The 20,209-nt window shown below is 35.6% G+C and overlaps 1 protein-coding gene across 1 annotated transcript in view; it reads right to left on the bottom strand.

Annotated features, from left to right (window-relative positions):
* GABBR2 (gamma-aminobutyric acid type B receptor subunit 2) overlaps nt 1-20,209 on the bottom strand; it is a 342,316-nt gene that overhangs the window by 237,388 nt on the left and 84,719 nt on the right. The gene's annotated exons all lie outside the window — the stretch shown is intronic.

Genomic DNA, 20,209 nt, shown 5'->3' with positions numbered 1-20,209 from the left:
TTAAAGAAACCTTCAAAAGTATAAAATTACAATTAGTCACCCAGACTAGTAAATCTTACAAGCAGCTTGCTACTCAAAAGGAAAAGAAAAGGTAACTACCTCCAGAAGAAAGTCAGCATCCTGTTGAATTCTGGCAGCAACTTTAGGAATTGGAGACTGTCTCCCCAATACTCATAGTAAGCGGTGATAATTTTAAGAATATCATCTGTTGTTTCACTTATCAATTCCACAAGTTAGTGCAATAGCCTGGGATGAGACACATAGAAACAGCCCACATAATCACTTTTGGTAATATTCTGTTACTGAAATCCATTTTGACTCAGGAACAGGAGCCTAATTCTTGGGCTTCCCCAACCTACTGTAGCAGTTAGGTTGTTGGCTGGAGTTCTGTACCAAAACTGCATAGGTTTAAAAGATAAAAGTTTAAAGAATTCATCTTGAGACTTTAATCTTCCACTGTTAAAGCTCCAACTAATCTAATACCTGGTTATCTGCAGCAGATGTTTATTTTTAGGATGTATTTCCTCATAGACCACAAGATGCTGGTGCTACAGTAAGGCATTCTGCCAGAATCTAAAGGAAGATTCCTGAAGGGTACAGAAAAATAAAGGATGTTAAATTTGTTTCGTTTCTCTATTTTATTGTTTCATTTTATTAATATATGCTCAATAAGCAGCTGGATAAGTTAGTGGTTAGACCACCACCATTTGATGCAGGAGGCCAGGGTTCAAATCCTCTTGGAGTTACTTTGGCAGTAGGGGTCCTTGAACAAAGACCCTAACACTGCCTACCTCAGATATGTCCTGTATGTTTTGAGACTTTTTAAATCTCCCCCCCCCCTTATCTTTTATACTGTAATTTTTTAAATTATTTTCCTTTGTTTTTTATTTAGTTAACAAAAAAGAAAAAAAATGTCCCCAAAATTATTAGCTTGTAACCTTTGTCCTAAGCAATCATTAATCCCCCAAAAATCTCCTGTACAACCATCTCCAGAAACTTATGAAAAGAAAGAAACTGAGATATGGAATCAAATCAGATATTATATTGAATAAATGATAATATTATCAGTCTAAATCCTATTTGTTCGACTTCCTGAAAAGTAGAAATGCCCTAGCCTCTCAAATGTGTGGTGACTTTTCAAGGATCAATCATAATCCTACCTCTAGACAGTCTTTCTCTTAGCAGGCATTTTGCAAGGGAGTCCCAATAGTAATTCCATATCCTTCAGTTTATCACTGCTGTATTGTTTGAATTATACTGTCTAGAGCAGAGGTTCCCATTCCTCACTTGCAATACTTTCTGCTATAGATCAGATAGGTTTCTAGGTTAATGTGCAAAGCTGCCTTAGCTGCCTTACTTTCTTCTCCAAATCTTCAAAGGTTTTGCTGTTGGTGAGGTGAACAGTAATGTGCATAAATGGAATACCTAGCCTTAGGTATTAGGAAAATGGCAGTCGCCAGATACACCCACAGGAACTGACAAAAGTGAAAAATATTTTATTTTGAACAAAAAACTAACTGTCAGAATCCAGAGATACAACTACACCATTTTTAGTTGGCTATAGTCCAGCAGAAACAAAAGCTAGGAAGTTGTATTCCAGGCTTTCAGACAAAACATGATCCAGAGAATCCCAGAGGATTCTGGAGTAATTTTACAGGGAAGAGTAAGACAAGGCAGTTACTCTCCATTCTTCCCTTCAACACCTAAGACTTGCTTAAGATTCCACCACTGTGAATGAGGTTTGAATAGAAGACAGGATTTCTTTGCAATTCTCCCGACATAATGGAACACACTATGTTCAGGGGTGTATTCAATCCTTTTATTCTTGGCTTTTAGGAAGGCATTATAAACCTTCCTTTGTAAGAAAGCGCTAAGGACCTATTTGATGAGTACTGGGCAATCACTATTAGTTATTTCATTATTCTAATGATTTTATCAGAAATCGTTTTATAGAAAAAAATTAAGGACACTGACAATTGCAGTTAAGACTGGAAGGAAGGTACTGCCTGTAAGAATGGGGATCTTCAGGTTAAGAGATATCAACAACTGAAGTGAACTTCCAAGAGAGATGAGTTGATGGGATATATCATGCTGAGAAAGAAAGAGTGAGAGACAGACAGAAAGAGATGGAAAATTCCAGATAGATACAGGCAGGTGAGCTGTATATATTTGTATATATAATATAAAGATCTCAAGGTGTAACCATACTGTACTTTGGTGAAGGCAGGGCTTTTTTTCTCATAGAACGCCCAGAACGGAGTTCTGGCACCTTTTTTGGATGAAACCTTGTAGGGTAGGCAAGGCAGGTTGTATGACATGTGTGAGTTCCAGCACCTTTTTTTTTTTTTTTTTTTTTAGAAAAAAAGCACTGGATGAAGGTGACAAAATGCTCCAAGACCTCAGTTTCTTTTCCTTTTCCCATAGAACTACACTTCTTAGGATTCCCTGCAGAAAACTTAGGAGTATTAAAGTAATTTATATCTGCATTCCAGACAACTCCCTAAAGGCATTACAATTTCTACTGCATCTTAAATCCTTATTTCTATTAAATTATCACCAATAAACCCAGAGAAAGTAATTTTTAGTAAACATTTAAAAATGAGAAATCAAAATAAAAAGATAAGTACTTTTTATAAATTATGAACACACATCTTGCTCTGTGGTGTTAAGATAATAGGCTGAAGTTCATATACTTGGATCAATCTTGTTTTTACAATTTGTGTTGATGTACACTCACAGTGAGAATGCCCAACAGTCATTCAAGTACAGAGTGCTTGTTACTGCTACATTATTCTCAACACAGTCTTGCTCAATTTCAAAGACGTCATTATTTAAGAAAGGCCCTACTATATGTGCAGTTTATTTAACTGGAAGGACATGTTATATAAAAAAATGGTTTAATCAATAAAATATGCCCATTAATAAAAAATCTACCAAGTAAAATCTACCAAATCTTAAGTAAAGATTTCAAAAATATTTACCCTGGTAGAGCAAGCTACACTATAAATTGTAAATATCAGTTTATAGATGATCTTCAAGTTCTATTATAAGCTGAACTTAATGGGATATGGGCATCCAGCACTTTTCAAAACTTGACAATTTACTAGTATATTGCTAGCTTTTATCTTATCTTATAGTGCCAACATTACAAATAGTAGCAAAGTTTCAAATATACAATGTCAGGTAAACTGATTCTGTAAAATTGTGGCTTCCAGTATGACTTTTCAGTCTGAATAACCCATCGTTAAGGCAAAATGAGCACGCCAATACAAAAATTCTAATATGGACTTCCGGTGGTTCCAGCGACGACGAATGGCGGCGTTTTACAAAGCCGCCCGTTCCTGGTGCGTGTAAAAGCCGCGGGACTTTGACAATCAGCTGTCCCGCGGCTTGAATCTCCTCCCTGGGAAAAAGGGAGGAGGAGAGCTCTCAGGTAGAGGTAAGAGCTCCCCTGGATTCCTGTTATTTTGGGGATCGGAGGGTAGAGCTCCCTCAGAGCCTGAGTAACTCCGCGTTCCAGGGAGACTTCATTCCGAAGTTTTTGGGATGAAGCAAGTTGCCGCTTCCACATCTGCTTTTTTTTCCAGCTGCTTGTGAGTATTTGAAAGCAGACGGAGCAGACCAGGAGAGACTGTGCTTAAGTTTGATGGTGCCTTTAACTTCAGCAAGTTTCCTCTTCCTTTTCTTTTGTTCACTTTCCCTTTAGAAGAAAGGGAAAGTGAAAACTAAAATGGCGATCGTCTTTCTTGCCTGATTTGCATTACAGAGTAAAACCTGGATACAGATTAACTCTTTAAATACAGAAGTAAGAATTTGGCTTTTATTCTTTCCTCTTTTTTTCTCTATTTTTTTTCTCTTTTTTTTAAGAACACTTAAAAGAACTGTGCCCTTTTTTTTTTTCAATAAGAATCTTTCTTCTTGGAACTTAAGAAAATGGCTTCAAAACATCTGCCTCCCGCCCCTAAGGTTCCTATTTCTTCTCCAATGCCTCAGCCTGCATCTCAGAAACCAAAATCACCTCCACCTTCTCCTCCTCCTCCTGCAATTTCTCTTAATGATTTACAAGATGCTTTAAAACAGCATGCCTTGGATATTAAGGAGGAGGTAAAAGATCTTATAATTGCAGAGAGGGCTAATACAGAAGAATTATTGGAGAAAAAGAACAAACAAGTAAGAGACCATATCCTTCTGGCCTTTCAGGGCCTAGCCCTGCACATAGAAAGGATTGATGACCAGATGGAAAAGATTACTGAAAATGCATCAAGGATGGAATTTAGAATGCAGGAGGTAGAGAACAAGATAGAAATTACACAGGATGAACAAATCATTTCACAATATAGGGAGATGGAACACGCATTGCGTATCAGAGGCCTGAGGGAGAACCCTCAGGAAGACTTAAAGATGCTTATTGTGAAAGATATTGCTCCTAATATTGGTTGGCGGCCTGAAATAATTGAGAATGAGATAGAAAAATTTTTTAGAGTTAATTCACGGGTTGCTAGACAGAGAAATCTACCAAGAGATGTGGTTATTTATTTTTCTAGAAGATCTATCCGTAATGAAATTATACAGGCTTTTTACAAACAAAAGTTTCAAATTGCTGATCAAGACGTGATAATTTTAAAAGAGATACCTCCAAAAATTTTAAGAGCCAGAAAAGATTTTACTTTCTTGTCTGATGAGTTGAAACATCGTCAAATTCAGTTCAGATGGGAGATTCCAAGAGGAATAATAGTAAATTATGAAGGGATACGTCACAGATTAACTACTGTTTCCAAAGCAAGAGATTTTTATCAGTCTATCTTAAAAGCAAGATTGTCACCACCTCCACAAATAAGGATGACGGAAGAGTCTCTTATGGCAGGAGCCTCATCAATGATGGTTATGGAACAAGCTGCACCGAATTCTGACATAAAAGAGCAAAGGATGACACGAGCTGCCCATAAACGTAAAGAAAAAGAGCAGTTGCAGAAGAGTGGTGAAAGTTTGGTTGTTACAGAGCCTGTGGGAGGGGCAAGACCAAAAAGATCTTCGACAGCAGATCTGCAGGCCATGCTCCAGAGGCTCCAGGCCGGTGGAGATGGTCAGGTTCCTGACCTGGAATGTTAATGGCTTAAACGTGCCCCAGAAACGAAGAAAGATTTTCCATTATTTGAAACAACATAATAATGATTTGATATGTTTGCAGGAGACTCATATAACTTTAAAGGAGTTCTAAATTCTTGATGAATTCCCGTCTGGGCACACATTTTACTGCTCCAGCCCCTGGGAAAAAAGGGGGAGTGGTAATTTATGTGAAGAAAACTTTTTCAGCTAAACTAATTGAGGCTGATTCTGAAGGAAGATATCTTTTTGTGGAATTATTATTACAAGGCCGAAAGGTTCTTATTGTTGGACTATATGCTCCCAATCAACAACAGAAACAATTTTATAAGTTGCTGCATGGCAAGATATCTCAGTTGGATTATAAATCGGTAATTTTGATGGGTGACTGGAATGGGGTTTTAGACCCAACTATAGACAAAAGAAGTTCTTCTAAAACTTTTATTCAAACTAAATTACCTATGACTTTCTTTGATTTGAAGGAAGAATTGGAGCTTATTGATATTTGGCGAGAAAGAAATACAAGTGATAGAGACTTTACCTTTTATTCTGATAGACACCAGTCATTTTCAAGGATTGATTTTTTTTTGATTACTAGTGACTTCCTCCCTAGAGTGAGGAAGGTGAAAATTTTTCCTAGAACATTGTCAGATCATAGTCCGGTGTGGATGGAGTTATATTCGGAAGATCCTGGAGATTGAATGAGAACTTATTTAATCGGGAGGAGTTCGTACAAAAGTGTAAAGAACATTTAAAGGACTTTTTTACTACAAATATGAATAAGGGAACATCGATGTCTATGGTGTGGGACGCTAGTAAAGCATAAATGAGGGGAATTTTGATTCAATTGAATAAAGTTTTTAGGGAAAAAGGGTCACAAAGACGTAGAGAAATAGAAGAAGAGATCAAATCAAAAGAACAAGAGTTGGTTCTTAACCCTACTGATAATAATTTAAAGGTATCTATAAAGATGCTTAAGGAACAATTTAACATGTTGATGGCAGATCAGGTGGCTACCAATCTGTCGTATATGAGACATAATACTTTTTGCAATGCGAATAAGCCTGGGAGGTGGTTGGCTTATCAGTTACGAAAGAAACAGAAAGCTAGAATTATAGAGAAAGTAAAATATAAAGGTACTGAGGTTTTTCAGCAAGATTTGATTAAAAAAAGCTTTTTGGACTTTTACACAAAATTATATTCAAGTGATAATATAAGGGGTTTGGATATAGATAAATATTTACAATCAGTACATTTTCCTAGACTTTCAGAGGAACAACAAAATGGGATGAATAGTTTAATTACTGTGGAGGAAATTGGCTTAGCTATTAAGCAGTTAAAGGTTGGAAAGTCTCCTGGAACAGATGGACTGACTTCTAGGTATTATAAGATTTTATCTGAAGAAATGATAGAGCCACTAAAGGAACTCTTTAATAGTATTTTGTTGGGTATGCAAGTTCCTCCTTCTTGGAAAAGAGCTTTTATATCACTGATTCCGAAGGAAGATCAGGATCTTACAGAGCCTAAGAATTATAGGCCAATTTCATTATTGAATGTTGATTATAAGATCTTTACAAAAATTTTGGCAAATAGATTAATGCAGGTTATGAAAGACTTGATTCATAGTGATCAAGCAGGATTTATAACAGGGAGATATATGAAACATAATGTTAGACAAATTATTAACTTAATTGAGTACTTGGATAAGAATAATCAGATTCCTGTGGCTTTTATCTTTTTGGACGCTGAAAAAGCTTTTGATCAATTGGACTGGCAATTTTTATTTTCTTTGGTAGAGAAAATGAATTTTGGGGATAATTTTTTACATGCACTTAAAGCTATATATCAGCAGCAATCTGCACAAATTGTTGTAAATGGGGGATTGACTGAGAATTTTAATATTCAAAAAGGGACAAGGCAAGGATGTCCATTATCCCCATTGTTATTTGTTTTAACATTGGAAATTTTATTGATTCAGATTCGGGAATCGAAGTTAATTAAGGGTGTAAAGATAAGGAAGAATGAGTATAAATTGCGGGCATTTGCGGATGATTTGGTTTTAATTTTGGAACAGCCGAATCAGGCGATTGATGGTTTATTAGAACTTATAACACAGTATGGGAATGTTTCTGGTTTTAAAGTTAATAATTATAAGACTAAGATATTATCTAAGAATATGTCAGTTAAAGAAAGGGAAAGTTTGATTAAAGCCACAGGTTTTCAGATGGTAAAAAAGGTTAAATACTTGGGAGTATATCTAACTGCTTCAAATGGAAAATTGTACAAGAACAATTATGAACCACTATGGGCAAAAGTCCAAAAGGATTTAATAGATTGGAAAAAATTGCAATTGTCATTGTTGGGGAGAATTTCAGCTGTAAAAATGAATGTTCTACCAAAGTTTCTTTTTTTGTTTCAGATGATACCTATTCTTAAAAAAGAGGCAAATTTGGAGGAATGGCAAAAGGGTATCAATAATTTTATATGGGCCGGGAAGAAACCAAGGGTTAAATTTAAGATATTACAGGATGCTCGAGAAAGAGGGGGACTTAAGGCACCCAATTTGAAATTATATTATGATGCAGCCGCCCTAACTTGGTTAAGTGATTGGCTTAATTTAACAAATATGGATATTCTTTTTTTGGAAGGTTGGGATTTAATATATGGTTGGCATGCATATTTAATTTTTAATAAGAAAGTTGATCGGACTTTTAAATCACATATTTTGAGGAATGCCTTACTTCGTGTTTGGAAGAAGTATTATTATAGATTAAATTATAAAATACCTATCTGGGGGATTCCCAGACATGCAATTGAGGGAACCTCTAAGGGGACAAATTTTGATAAAATTTCATATAAAGAATTGTTAATTTGTTCTGGTTCGAATTGGCATTTGAAATCCCTAGATGTATTAAGGCAGCAAAATATTCTACAGTCATGGTTTCAATATTTACAAATAATGGATAGATGGACTGTAGACAAGAAAGAGGGAATAACACTAGAAGATAGACAATTGGTTATTCAGATTAAAAACCAAGGTCCGGCTCATATAAAAAGAATATATAATGTTTTATTAGAGTTAGATTCGGAAACAGAATTGGTTAAAGATTGTATGATTAAATGGGCTCAGAATATACAGGAGCCGATCTCATTGGATTTATGGGAGATAATTTGGATAAGAAATGTTAAATTTACACAAGCTCAAAATTTGAGAGAAAATTTTTATAAAATGTTTTATAGATGGCATTTAGATCCTAAAAAATTATCTTGTATGTATTCCAACATACAGCCCAAATGTTGGAGATGTGGCAATAATGATGCGACATACTTTCATATTTGGTGGAATTGTAAAAAAGTAAAGGCTTTTTGGATTATGATTTGGTGGAACATTCAAAAGATTTTTAGAAAGAAGATAAAGTTTACTCCTCAACTATTTTTACTTGGTATTTTTGTTGACTTAAATGAAAAAGAAACTACTTTGATGTTGAATTTATTAACTGCAGCAAGGTTACTAGTAGGTCTATATTGGAAGAAAGATTCTTTGCCTACTTTAGAAGAATGGATATTTAAAGTATCTAGTTTTGCAGAAATGGCAAAAATTTCTGCTTATTTAAAGGATCATACACAAGAAAGATATATTACTGTATGGGGAAGGTGGATAGATTATATTCAGAAAAAATATGGAATTAAAAAGTTTTATTTATTTTATGAATGAATATCAAATATTATAGAGAATTGTTTTATAAGTTATGGAGTTAAAGGTTAATTATGATATTTTTTTTCTTTCTCTTTTTTTTTCTTTTTTCTTAATTATTATAATTTTCTTTTTCTTTTTTTTTTCTTAACCCTGTATTCTGCTCTGGGAAGTGAAGGGAGGGGGGGTGGGGGTGGGAGGGAGGGTAAGGGGGGGGGTTCTCTATTTTAAAATTTTATTGTATTTTTATAAATGATTGTATGTTTTAAAAAATAAAAATTTTCAATAAAAAAAAATTCTAATATGAACAACATATATTCACACAGAAATTCAGATCAGCAAATGCAGCCAAATACACATGTACACACCACATCCTTATGTACTAAGTAAGTTTGAAAATGAAAGGTTTTTTCAAGTGAAACTTCTAAGCAGAGGTGGACAGATTTCATTGCTTCTAACCTCTTAACATCTATAATAGGAAAAATGAACCAACACAATGATTAACTAAATACATAGAAAGTAATAAAAGCAACCACTTATTAGACAGTACAATGTCTAATTTCCTCCAAGTAGAATGTCTATCTCTTTAGACTTTATCAAGTCCTGTGCAGCCTGCTCTAACGTATTAAACTGGAGCCAGCTGTTTTTATTATTTTGTTATTCTCCTTGTAACAGACTACTTATCCTGAACTATCTCAGAAGTGAAACTGGTATTGATGGAAACCACCAAAGGGAAGCAGCATATGTAATACAAGTTCTGCATGTTTTAGTAGGGTTTTTAAAAGTGGTACAATGGCCAGTTTGTTTACTGGAAGGTGGATGCCAAGGATAAACAATGGCCAATCTTTTTGTTTAGTACTTGTTAAATCTGCCAAAATCTGAATATATTCCCTTTTTTCTCCTTGTTACGCATAAAAAATGTTTGGTTCAGTAGAACAAAATTGAAATTAATCCCCCAAACTCAAATACAAAGTAAACAATGAGTGCAGCAGGGCTGAAATATTTCATCAATGCAAGATTTAAGTTAAATCTTATTGCATTTCAATGTACTTCCAAAATTCATTCAAAACATTTTGGAGAATCCTGAGCACAAAGTTCCGGCGCTTTGTTTTATAAATACCACAGAGCAACCAATGACTGGACTAAGGAAGCATTCAGCTACTTAAAGAACATTTGAAATAACATCCTGTACTTTGTAAAAGCTTCCAGTAAAAGGCTGCAGTTAATAGAAAGAAATCTACTAGCAGCTAACAACCAGAATGTGATTAAATGTTTTAGAGGAAATTAATCCTCTATAAGAGGGGTTATATAACATGAATTTAAGTAATGGTCATGTTTCAAGTGCTAATGTAGAATAACAGGTAATTTAATATGGGAATGAAACTAATGACATATTCAAGCCAAGGTGGGCCAAATACAAAATAAAGCAAAATCTGGGATCAAATAGTTATCTATTTGGTGAATGCTAAAAATTTTATCCAATATATTTGAAACTGAACTTTGAGGTTATTGTTCTCACCCTTTCTAAAATGCATAAATATAGCAGTGATAGTAGCAGAGTACAATCACAGTAAAAGATATGAAGCACTTATGAATAATATATGAATATATGAATACAGAAAATATAAATGGAGAGACTGCTTTGGAATGGGGCTTAGAACTGCTCTTACAGTAAGTGTATACTTGCTGAAAGATATATGCATTCTAATTTGAACTTTCAATGAAAACACACACAAATCCATGTGTACCAATTCAAGATACATAATCAATCTAACAATTACAGCTTTAGGAACAAATCATTATTACAATTTGGACTTTATTCCTTCTTGAATTATGCATAATCCTTTATATTAAATAATCTACAAAGTGAATTATCCTAGGCTAATCAAATTAGTTCCCAGTATGCAAATACAATATGCAGCATCTATGATCTCAAAAACAGTCCAATATCCACCATCTCTTGAAGCAAGAAAATGGCCTTTATTTTTAGGGATAGGGTTTTTAGTTTGAAGGCTGAAACGTAGCTTCTTGGTTAGTGCAATCAGAGAAGTCCAGATGGGATGAGGCTGAAGTATTTTGGCCCATTCTTTTTTAATCATGCAGGGGGATGCTAAGTAAAGAAATGGATGTGTGTCATCTTCTAGAGACCTTGCACTGCCCTTTTCACCATATTTTGTAGGTTTTACCAGAAAATTCTGCTGCTAAATTTTGAAAATACAATTTTGACCTGTTTCCCAGGGCTTTATACCTTGAAACATCATAGTACTATTTCCACCCTTATTTTCCTAAAAGTTTAGATTTTATTTTGGGGACTGAGTTTTGTTGGCATGATCTTGAGGTATTCTGATGGCCACAGTGTCAACGCTGCTAACATCGGATGTTCTTGCTTTGACAACAGATGGAAATGCAGCCATTTTCTCTATTGCTTTTAGAATTAGTTGCTGCTGAGAGGGGGAATAGGGATGAGAGTCCAGCTAGTCATAACAATAATAACTTAGTCGTGGGAACCCAAGGACATTGGGCCCAGAGTTGATAGTGTTTTGGAGGGCCAGAGAGCTGGGGAGAAAGCCCGTGCTTCAAGCTAATTGGGGAATGTGATTTATGACTGTTTATTAGAGGAGGGAATTGCACTTTGTTACTTTGATCCAGGGGAGGGGAATTTAGTTTCTGGTTTCAACTATGTAGTGCCGATACTTTGTTTCTTGAATAAAAGATTCTTTAAGATAAACAACGCCTCGAAGTTCTTTTGAAGAATTTCATCTGTCGGAACCATGACACACAGCTAGAGTGCTGGAAATTGGATATGGAAGAGTTTACTATCTTTCTCCCCAAATGTACAGTGCAGGTAGTCCTTGACTTAACAACCATTCATTTAGTGGGCATTTAGAGTTATAATAGCATTGAAAAAAGTGACGTATGACCGTTTTTCATACTTATGACTATTGCAGCATCCCCATGGTCATGTGAGCAAAATCCGGACGCTTAGCAACTGGCATGTATTTATGAAGGTTGCAGTGTCCCGGGATTATGGGATCACTTTTTGCAAACTTCTGACAAGCAATGTCAATAGGGAAGCCAGATTTGCTTAACCGCTGTGTTACTAACTTAACAACTGCAGTGATTCACTTAAGAACTATGGCAAGCAAGGTCCTGAAATGAGGCAAAACTCACTTAACAACTATCTAGCTTAGCAACTGAAATTTTGGGCTCAACTGTAGTCATAAGTCCGGGACTCTCTGTAAAGGTATTCTACAAATAAGTACTATTGAATGAATACCTTTGTTTGTTGAACAGAAAACAAAATTGCTGTCTACCTTACTGAACTGGTACAACAAAATTGAAATGTTAATAACATTAATTTAAAAACTGTGTAACTGACCTCTGATCTAAAAATTAATCACAGCAGCTAATACACCAAAAATAAAAATATAACTGTACTCAGCAAAAGTAAAAAGAGATAAAAATAGTAGAATTATAAAATATCAGAAAACTATGGCATACACCATTCAGTAAATCATAGTTAAACAAAAGACTTAAAAGATACTGTATTACATGAGCTCAGTCTTTATAATGAAAGATCTACTGCATAATATGGACTACAAACAAAAAGATTTACTAAGAAACTTGTCAATCAACTGAGTTGTTCTTTTTTTTGGTTTTGTTTTGCTTTGCTTTCTGAACCTATTTCTAGTTGCTGGCTATGCTGCAATCAGCCTGGGTTCTAAATCAAGTCTCATTTTCCTCCTTAACACATCTCATAACTGAGAATTACAGTTGTGCAGCTTCAGAGAGGCCCTCAGTGAGACTTGGGACCTTTTCCACAATCTTCAAATTAAACCCTTGGGGGTACATAAGAAGGCTAATTACCTGCCAGAGAAAAACCCTTACTTGATTAAACTTTAAAAATATATTTGCAAGTATATGCAAAGATACAAAGCCAAACCAATCAAACAATATGGATTGGGGCTTTGTTAAATCTTCTGCTATTTAATACCAGAACTATATGTTCCATATAGGAATAAGCAATAATAAGCAAAGACATGCCTGGGCCTGGTGCTTTTCCAATCTTTTGTCTATGAAATAGATCTCACACATCTTTTTCTAAGATCGCCAATGGAGAGGGACCCAGAGGTATGGAAATAGTTGAAGAAGATTTGGCTATTGTTGATGTATCCGAGATGCGGAAGGCAGCAATACCAGTAGCTGACTATGATCTCCTCTCAAATCTACAGAAGAACACATTCAAATCATCTGCCAGTTGCTGATTCTCTTCAGTAAGGGAGAGAGATCTACTGTAGCCAGTGATATTCTTCAGGCTTTTCCACACATTTGCTGGTTCATTTGCTGAGAACTGATTCCTCAACTTTTCAAGTAGCTTCTCTTTGCTGCCCTGATCTCCAGATATAGGACAGAATAATAATTGGAAGGGACCATGGAGTCTTCTAAACCACCCACTGCTTGAGCAGGAGACCCTATACCATTTCAGACAAATTGTTGTCCAGTCTCTTTTTTTAAAGCCTCTAATGATGGAGCACCCACAATTTCTTTTTTTTTATAGAAATGTTTTATTGATTTTTTTACAATAACAATCCTTATTGCCTAGTGTACAGTGTGTTGTCTTGGTTCATATATTTTGAAAAAAAAACAATCAATAGTAGTTAATTAACAATCAATAATAATTCAGTTTTGTACTTCCATAATTAGTATATTAATAGTATGTTTCTTTGATCTTCCCTTCTCCCAATAGTATTCTCCTTCTTCAACCTTAAACAAATATAATTCTTAATATTTTCAATGCATAAATTGTTAAATATAAATATTTTTTATGTTTATACAAATAATAAGATCCATGTATGCCATTTTTTTCTTATCAACTTGTGTTTTTATAAAAATTATTAGTTCATCATATATCCTATTTTCATAATTCTTATTTAAGCTTAATTTCCCCTTAATATTCAAATAATTCTTATCAGTCATAATTTTGTCAATATTTTATCATCTAAATATCCAGATTTTCCGATTAGATACACCATTCCAATGTTTTCATATTTCATGCATTATAAAAATACTATAGTGCTTATCTATCTTATGACATCTGCCTATAACAATGATGGCGAACCTTTTAGAGACTTAGTGCCCAAACTGCAACCCAAAACCCACTTATGCATCATCGAGTGCCGGGTGAGTGTGGCCCATTGGCTGTGTGTGGCCCATTGGGTGGGCATGGCCAATTGGGTGGGTGTGACTGCGGTGGTAACGGCAGACTGGGTGGGACTAAAAAGTTCAATCAATCAATTTCAACTTTGCAAGATCTTTTTTTTCCCGCAAGAAGTTGAAATTGACTGATTGAACTTTTTTTTTTGCACACAGCGGCAGAGGCCTAAAGTGAAAAGGTTTTATAAAACCCAGCTGAAAGCTTAGGACTGGGGCGACGGCGCACGTGCCCACAGAGAGGGCTCTGAGTGCTGCCTCTGGTACCCGTGCCATAGGTTCGCCACCACTAACCTATAACATCTTTTCTGATCAGTTTATATTTCACTTATATTTGTAAAAGTTAATTCATTAAATCACTATATATCCTATTTTCGACGTTCTTATTTAAGCTTAATTTCCCCTCAATATTTCAATCATTCCTTAGTCCTAATTCTCTTCAACTTAATTTTCTTTTAAATTTTAAACTTTTCATTCACATACATCAGGCATGTCAAACTAACAACATCACGTGACGTTGCGCAACATCAGGTCGGTTTTGCTATTGCCGGCAATGGGGTAGGTGCGGCTTCCACGTGACGCATCCGGTCCACGGGCCGGCAGTTTGACACCCCTGACATACATCATCCCAATATTTTTACATTTTATATATTATAAAAAATACTGTATTACTTATATCTCTTATCCCTCTTATTGTAGGGCTCCTTTATATCCAAATTTATCTGTAATTTTAACTTGTATTCAAACAAGTGTTTGCTCATGTAACACTCCATCTGGTAGGACGAGTCAAATCTCTTGAATCTGTCTCTGGCCTTCTTCTTTTGCCAAGTAGCTTTACAAATTAATATATTCCGCTTGCCAGGAAGTTCTTGTATTTTTGTAAGTATTGTTGGGAGTGGAGAAGGCAGAATGCGTAAAATATATGCTTTTTGTCTCCCAAACTCTAATGGTTCTTCTGGCAGTTCTGTGGTCCATTTTGTTAAGTCTTCTTTTTTATCCTCAGGTTTATTTTGACATTCTGATGACTAAAGTATCTTTTCCATTTTTATTGTTATGTCCAAGTTTTGCAAGGTTTTTCCTGTTTGTGCTGAATTATAATTCTCTTCATTTATAGCTTTGCTGATTGAGTCATTTTCTTCTAGTTTATGTTCTGTTATCAGATTTGTTTGTTCATTCTTTACCATTATTTTCTAAGTGTTTTTTGATTGTGGGTTTAAATTAGAGATGTGCTCTTTTATGTCATCAAAGTTGTTTTTGATTTCCTTGTGGTTTAAAGCTATTGTCATTTGTATCTGTCATAGCATTACATACATTTCCTCTTGGAAAGTATTTGTCTTGTCTTGAAATGTTACTTCTGGAGGTCTTTGATATTCCAGATTAGGTCCTTTAGGAGTAAGTATTAAATGTGGTTTTCTGTCACTATCCAATATCCATGTTGTCTTTCCCTTTCAAGTAGTCCTTCATCAGTGCCATATATATATTATCTTTATATATAGTTTTTATAATCCACTTAGTTCCAACTGTCATCAGTAAAATCAGTATTTTATAACAGTTCTTTTATTCAGGGGCCAGTTGTCAACCAATCAAAATTGCAGTTCAGTATATTTAGTCACCTTGAGTCCTTCCTGTAAATTCCCTCTTAAAAGATTAGCCCAGAGTCAAAGATTTTCTTTTTCTGTAAACAATTCTTGTGTCAAGATTGCTAACATCGCATGTTCTTGCTTGCCATATATGAAGAAGCAAACCTGTTTATTTAGCCTGTATACACTTCTAGAGTTAAAGCAGATAGTAATAGTCTGGTGGATGGGAAAATATGCTAGCTAATCATAACAATGTCTGAGCACAATGTGGACAAGGTCAGCCCAGCTGCAACAGGAGGGGCACTTCACACTTCACATTAATTGGAGAATGTGATTGATGACTGTAAAATGAAGGAGTTATGCTTTGTTACGGGTGTTTGGGAGAGGGAGGATTCAGTTTTTGGCTTAACTTTGTTAGTGCCGAAGCTATGCAGAATAATAAAAGATTCTTTTAGAGGAATAAGCCTCAAAATTCTTTGAAAAGCTGCTTCCTTTCGGAACCATGACATCTTGAGTTTAGACAACAGTAAGAGTATTTCTTTTCCTTCAGACACTTTTTAATCTTATGGTCCAGCTGTCTTCTTCTTCTTCTTTCAGGGAATAGATTATTCTTTGTTTCTGGGCATCTTGCCAATTTCTGAATCAGTGTTGTTAATGTTCTACGCCAGTGGTTCTCAACCTTTTTAATGCCGTGACCCCAACCGGTCGTAAGTTGAGGACTACTCAACCGGTCGTAAGTCGAGGACTACCCAACTGGTCGTAAGTCGAGGGCTTTCCCTGCCCGGGAGCACCACGCATGCGTGGTGCTGCCCCCTGCGCCGGCTGAGGCGTAGCTGGCAAGCGGCAGAGATGGAGCAGGCTGACCACCGGCTGGGCCACCAGCTGGCCCAGCCCAAGGGAGGTAAGGCACCCGCCAGGCTCCACACGTGCCAGCAACCCTCCCTGTGCCCGCTGGCCTCCCACCTCCCACCCCTGGCCCTCTTTTATTTACATTTTTAGTAGTTGCTTAGCAGGGAGGAGTGGAAACTTCCAGACAGCTCGCCTTCGCTGCAGACAACTTGCAGCACCGTTTGCAGAATGGGACTTTTGGCGGCTCAGCAGGGCAGAGACAGCCTGGACAATTCCTATTGGCTTTTTAAAGCCAATAGAATTAGACTCTATTCAAGAGAGTCTATTCCATTGGCTTTCAAAAGCCAATAGAATAAAAGGAAGTAGCACAGCTAAGGAAAAGGGAAAAAATGGCAGACTGCGTTGTTTGGCGACCCCCGTGAAATGGTCGTTTGACTCCAAATGGGGTCGCGACCCACAGGTTGAGAACCGCTGTTCTATGCTCTAGTTCTCCACTAGGTGTCAGTAGTTGTTTATTTTCCAGCTTTTTCAGACAAAAAATATTATTTATTATTATTATTTTTATAGTTTCATCAAAACCCTTTAAGGTATAATCTTAGCAGTTATTTTTTAATTTCTAGATTTATCCAGAATGTAGTATTTTAACTTTGATTTCAATATATTCCCCCTTTAAGGGTTAATTCACCATTTCCTTCTATGAGGGGGTGGGGGTGTAGTCCCCTCCCTTCACTTTTGGAGATTTTCCTATTTTGGGGATCTTTCCCAAGGACTTAGTTATAGAGTAGAGGAGAGAAGATCGACACTCTCAACAGTTCCAAAGCACACTGTTCACCGTTGCTCTGGTTCGTGCTCTTAGACTTCGGCTGCAAGTAGCTTGCGCTAGACGCTGGTGTGCAGCTAGCCTATCTCCTGTCGGGTTAGAGGGCTTTCCCTGGATCGAACGGAACAACCGCTGTCGTTCCATGATCATCGGGGCACCCCTCTTTCTTCGTCGCCTCTCCAGGGCAACTTCAAACCCATTCAGGGTCCCTGGCAGGGCGAAATCAGTGATGGGGTGCAGAGTTCCGCAATCCCATGGCTGCGCGCTACAGCACAAAATCCAGAAATCCTGGAGCACCAACAATTTCTGAAGACAAGCTACTCCATTGTTTGACTGCTCTTATCATTAGGAAATTTCTCCTTAGTTCTAGGTTGCTTCTCTCCTTGGTTAGTTTCCAACCATTGTTTCTTGTCTTGTCTTTTTAATATCTCTTGTTAATATCTCTTGTTAATATCTCTTGTTAATATCTTATTAATATATTCTTGGTCTGATTGTATAGCATTCTGTCTCTATTCCTGTAGGTTTCCTCTTTGGCACAACGTAGCTGCTTGAGCTTAGCTGTGAACCAAAGTTTATTATTACTGTATATGCACAAACTTTTGGTCAGCACACACATGATCTCACAAAAATTAACATATGATGTCACAGTAGCAGTGAGTTCATCCAAGTCTGCTGAAGCAGCTTCAGGGCAAACCTATAACTCCAACTTTGCCTCCTCAGTCCAAGACTTCACTGTTCTGACCACAGGTTTTGCAATTTTAAGTTTCTGTCTATAAACGGGTACAAGATGAACCAAACAATGATCAGTGGCCCACAGCTGCTCTTGATAAAAAATCAATAAGCATCTTTTAATATGGTGCAGCAGTGGTCTAAAATAGTTTTTGCCTCTAGTGAGACACCTGACATGCTGAGTGTACCTGGGCAGCTAGTATATAGTAGGATATAGTAGACTAATAGTAGATAATGTATGAAATATGTTTTCGAGTGGATGTATTTTAGATGGGCTTTTGTCAGGAATATAAGCATCTCTCTTTGAGCTAAGTTTTTTTGCCCCTGCATTTGACTGGAGGAGTCATCCCAATATAAGTTGGCCATATATCTTTAAGTATTTGTAGCAAGAGAATATAAGAATTATTCTGCAAAGAGCATTATCTTAGTGTAAACTTTTCTCCACTGTTAATCTGTTTTAGTAAAGAGTCTTATGTTCCTTATTTGCATTTATGTATACGTCTTGTTAAATATATCAACATTCAACAAAAATATATCTCACACCTATTTTCTAAGCTGAATGTTTTGGCCAAAATTATAGTTGATGGGTAGTTAGTAGAAAAAAATATTTAAGTTAATTTCTAGAGTACCAATCTTTCAAAAATTAATACACAAATCCACAAACTACAAAAAGATAAAACTTCTACCTTGTGCTAATATGTTCAGCTTCACACTCGCTCCAACAGTATACACAAAGAAATGAGAAGAAAATTCTTCCAGTTCAGGAACCATAGAAAGATATGATTCAACAAGTACAACCATAATTCAGTTCATTCAAAAATCACCCAAGCAGGATAACATTTAAGCAAATTACAAAAGAATTTTTTAGACCTTGGCAAGAGGGACTACAGTTCATTACAACTGGTAACACCTGAGCATTTGTTTATTTCTCTCAGGATGTGAAAAACTGCAGAAGAGAGACTATGCTAAGAAAATAGAGCATAGGCTATTTAAGAACACAGACTAAAATGTAGAATGTAGGCTGGAGATTTTAAAGGAAAACTGCCAGGATATACTGTAGGAAATTTATACCAAACTACCTCACTTTTAGCTATGAAGAGTATGCTATGGGTAGAAATTCCAAAAGATATAGTGACACATGATGGCAGAAATTATGAGGTATAAATTCTTCTCTTCCTTTATGCAGACTAACTGGATCACATGCAACTTAAGAAATATTATCTACCATATTTAATTTTGACTGATGTGTGCATCTTTTTTTTAAAGATTTCCAGATAATGGCAGTCTTTGTTCATGTATTGATCACATGAAATATATTCCAGTAATTACTGGACCTAATGGAATATTAGCAATATTCATTCTTGGCACTCAGAAACAAAGCTGAATATGACAATGTATTAATATAAAAATTCCATATAATAAGCCTGTGGTCTGATAAACTATAAGGTGAAAGGTAAATAAAAATTTAATCAGAATATCACCAGGTACTGCGGCAGGGAAAATTGTTGCATATTTAAAAAATACCCTTTAAATTGTCCTAGTTCGTTTGATCAGATTTCTGACTAATGCATTAAAAAATTTGTGAGATTTAGATGTGATACCTGCTTTTTGTCAAGCAAATGCATAATTTGAGAAAAATAATTAGTCATTTATATTTCATAAACTATTACTTCTAAATGTTAACTTTTAACAATTATTTTTATTTATTTATTTATTCCATTTTAGATTACTTATTTATTTTAAACTTGGAAAAATGTTACACTAGCATTTTAATCTCAGATCAATTCTATCAAGAATGCCATTTGTCAAATTATAGTTTTGCCTTTCTGGATTATTCTTCTTTCAGCTTTGTCCTTAGACAGCCCATATTTAGAATTGGACAGTAACTACTAAGTATACAAATTTTATGTGATAATCTATCAGTAACATTAATATTTATTCTTCAACTTAACAAAATAGTATAACAATGATAGGAATCTATGTATCCAAGTCTAAATTCTTCGAAGAAATAAACATTTCTTAGCAGACAGAAAAATAGAGTATCACCAAGTACAGTTAGATTAAAAACCTTTGTAACAAGCTTCAAAGATAAAATTTCTGTCTTACGATATGATCTTTAGAAAATGTATATGCAATATCTGCTGGTTCAGCTATTGGTTAATTATGAATTATTTTAGAAATGTTTCTTAATCCCATTAGCTTCACTCTATATCAAGAACATGC

This window comes from Crotalus tigris, unplaced genomic scaffold, assembly GCF_016545835.1.
Source record: "Crotalus tigris isolate CLP2741 ecotype Arizona unplaced genomic scaffold, ASM1654583v1 scf7180000024391.5723578, whole genome shotgun sequence".
NCBI classification, from domain to species: Eukaryota; Metazoa; Chordata; class Lepidosauria; order Squamata; family Viperidae; genus Crotalus; species Crotalus tigris.
Note: the sequence above shows the minus strand (reverse complement) of the source record. Positions and strands in the feature narration are given on the sequence as shown.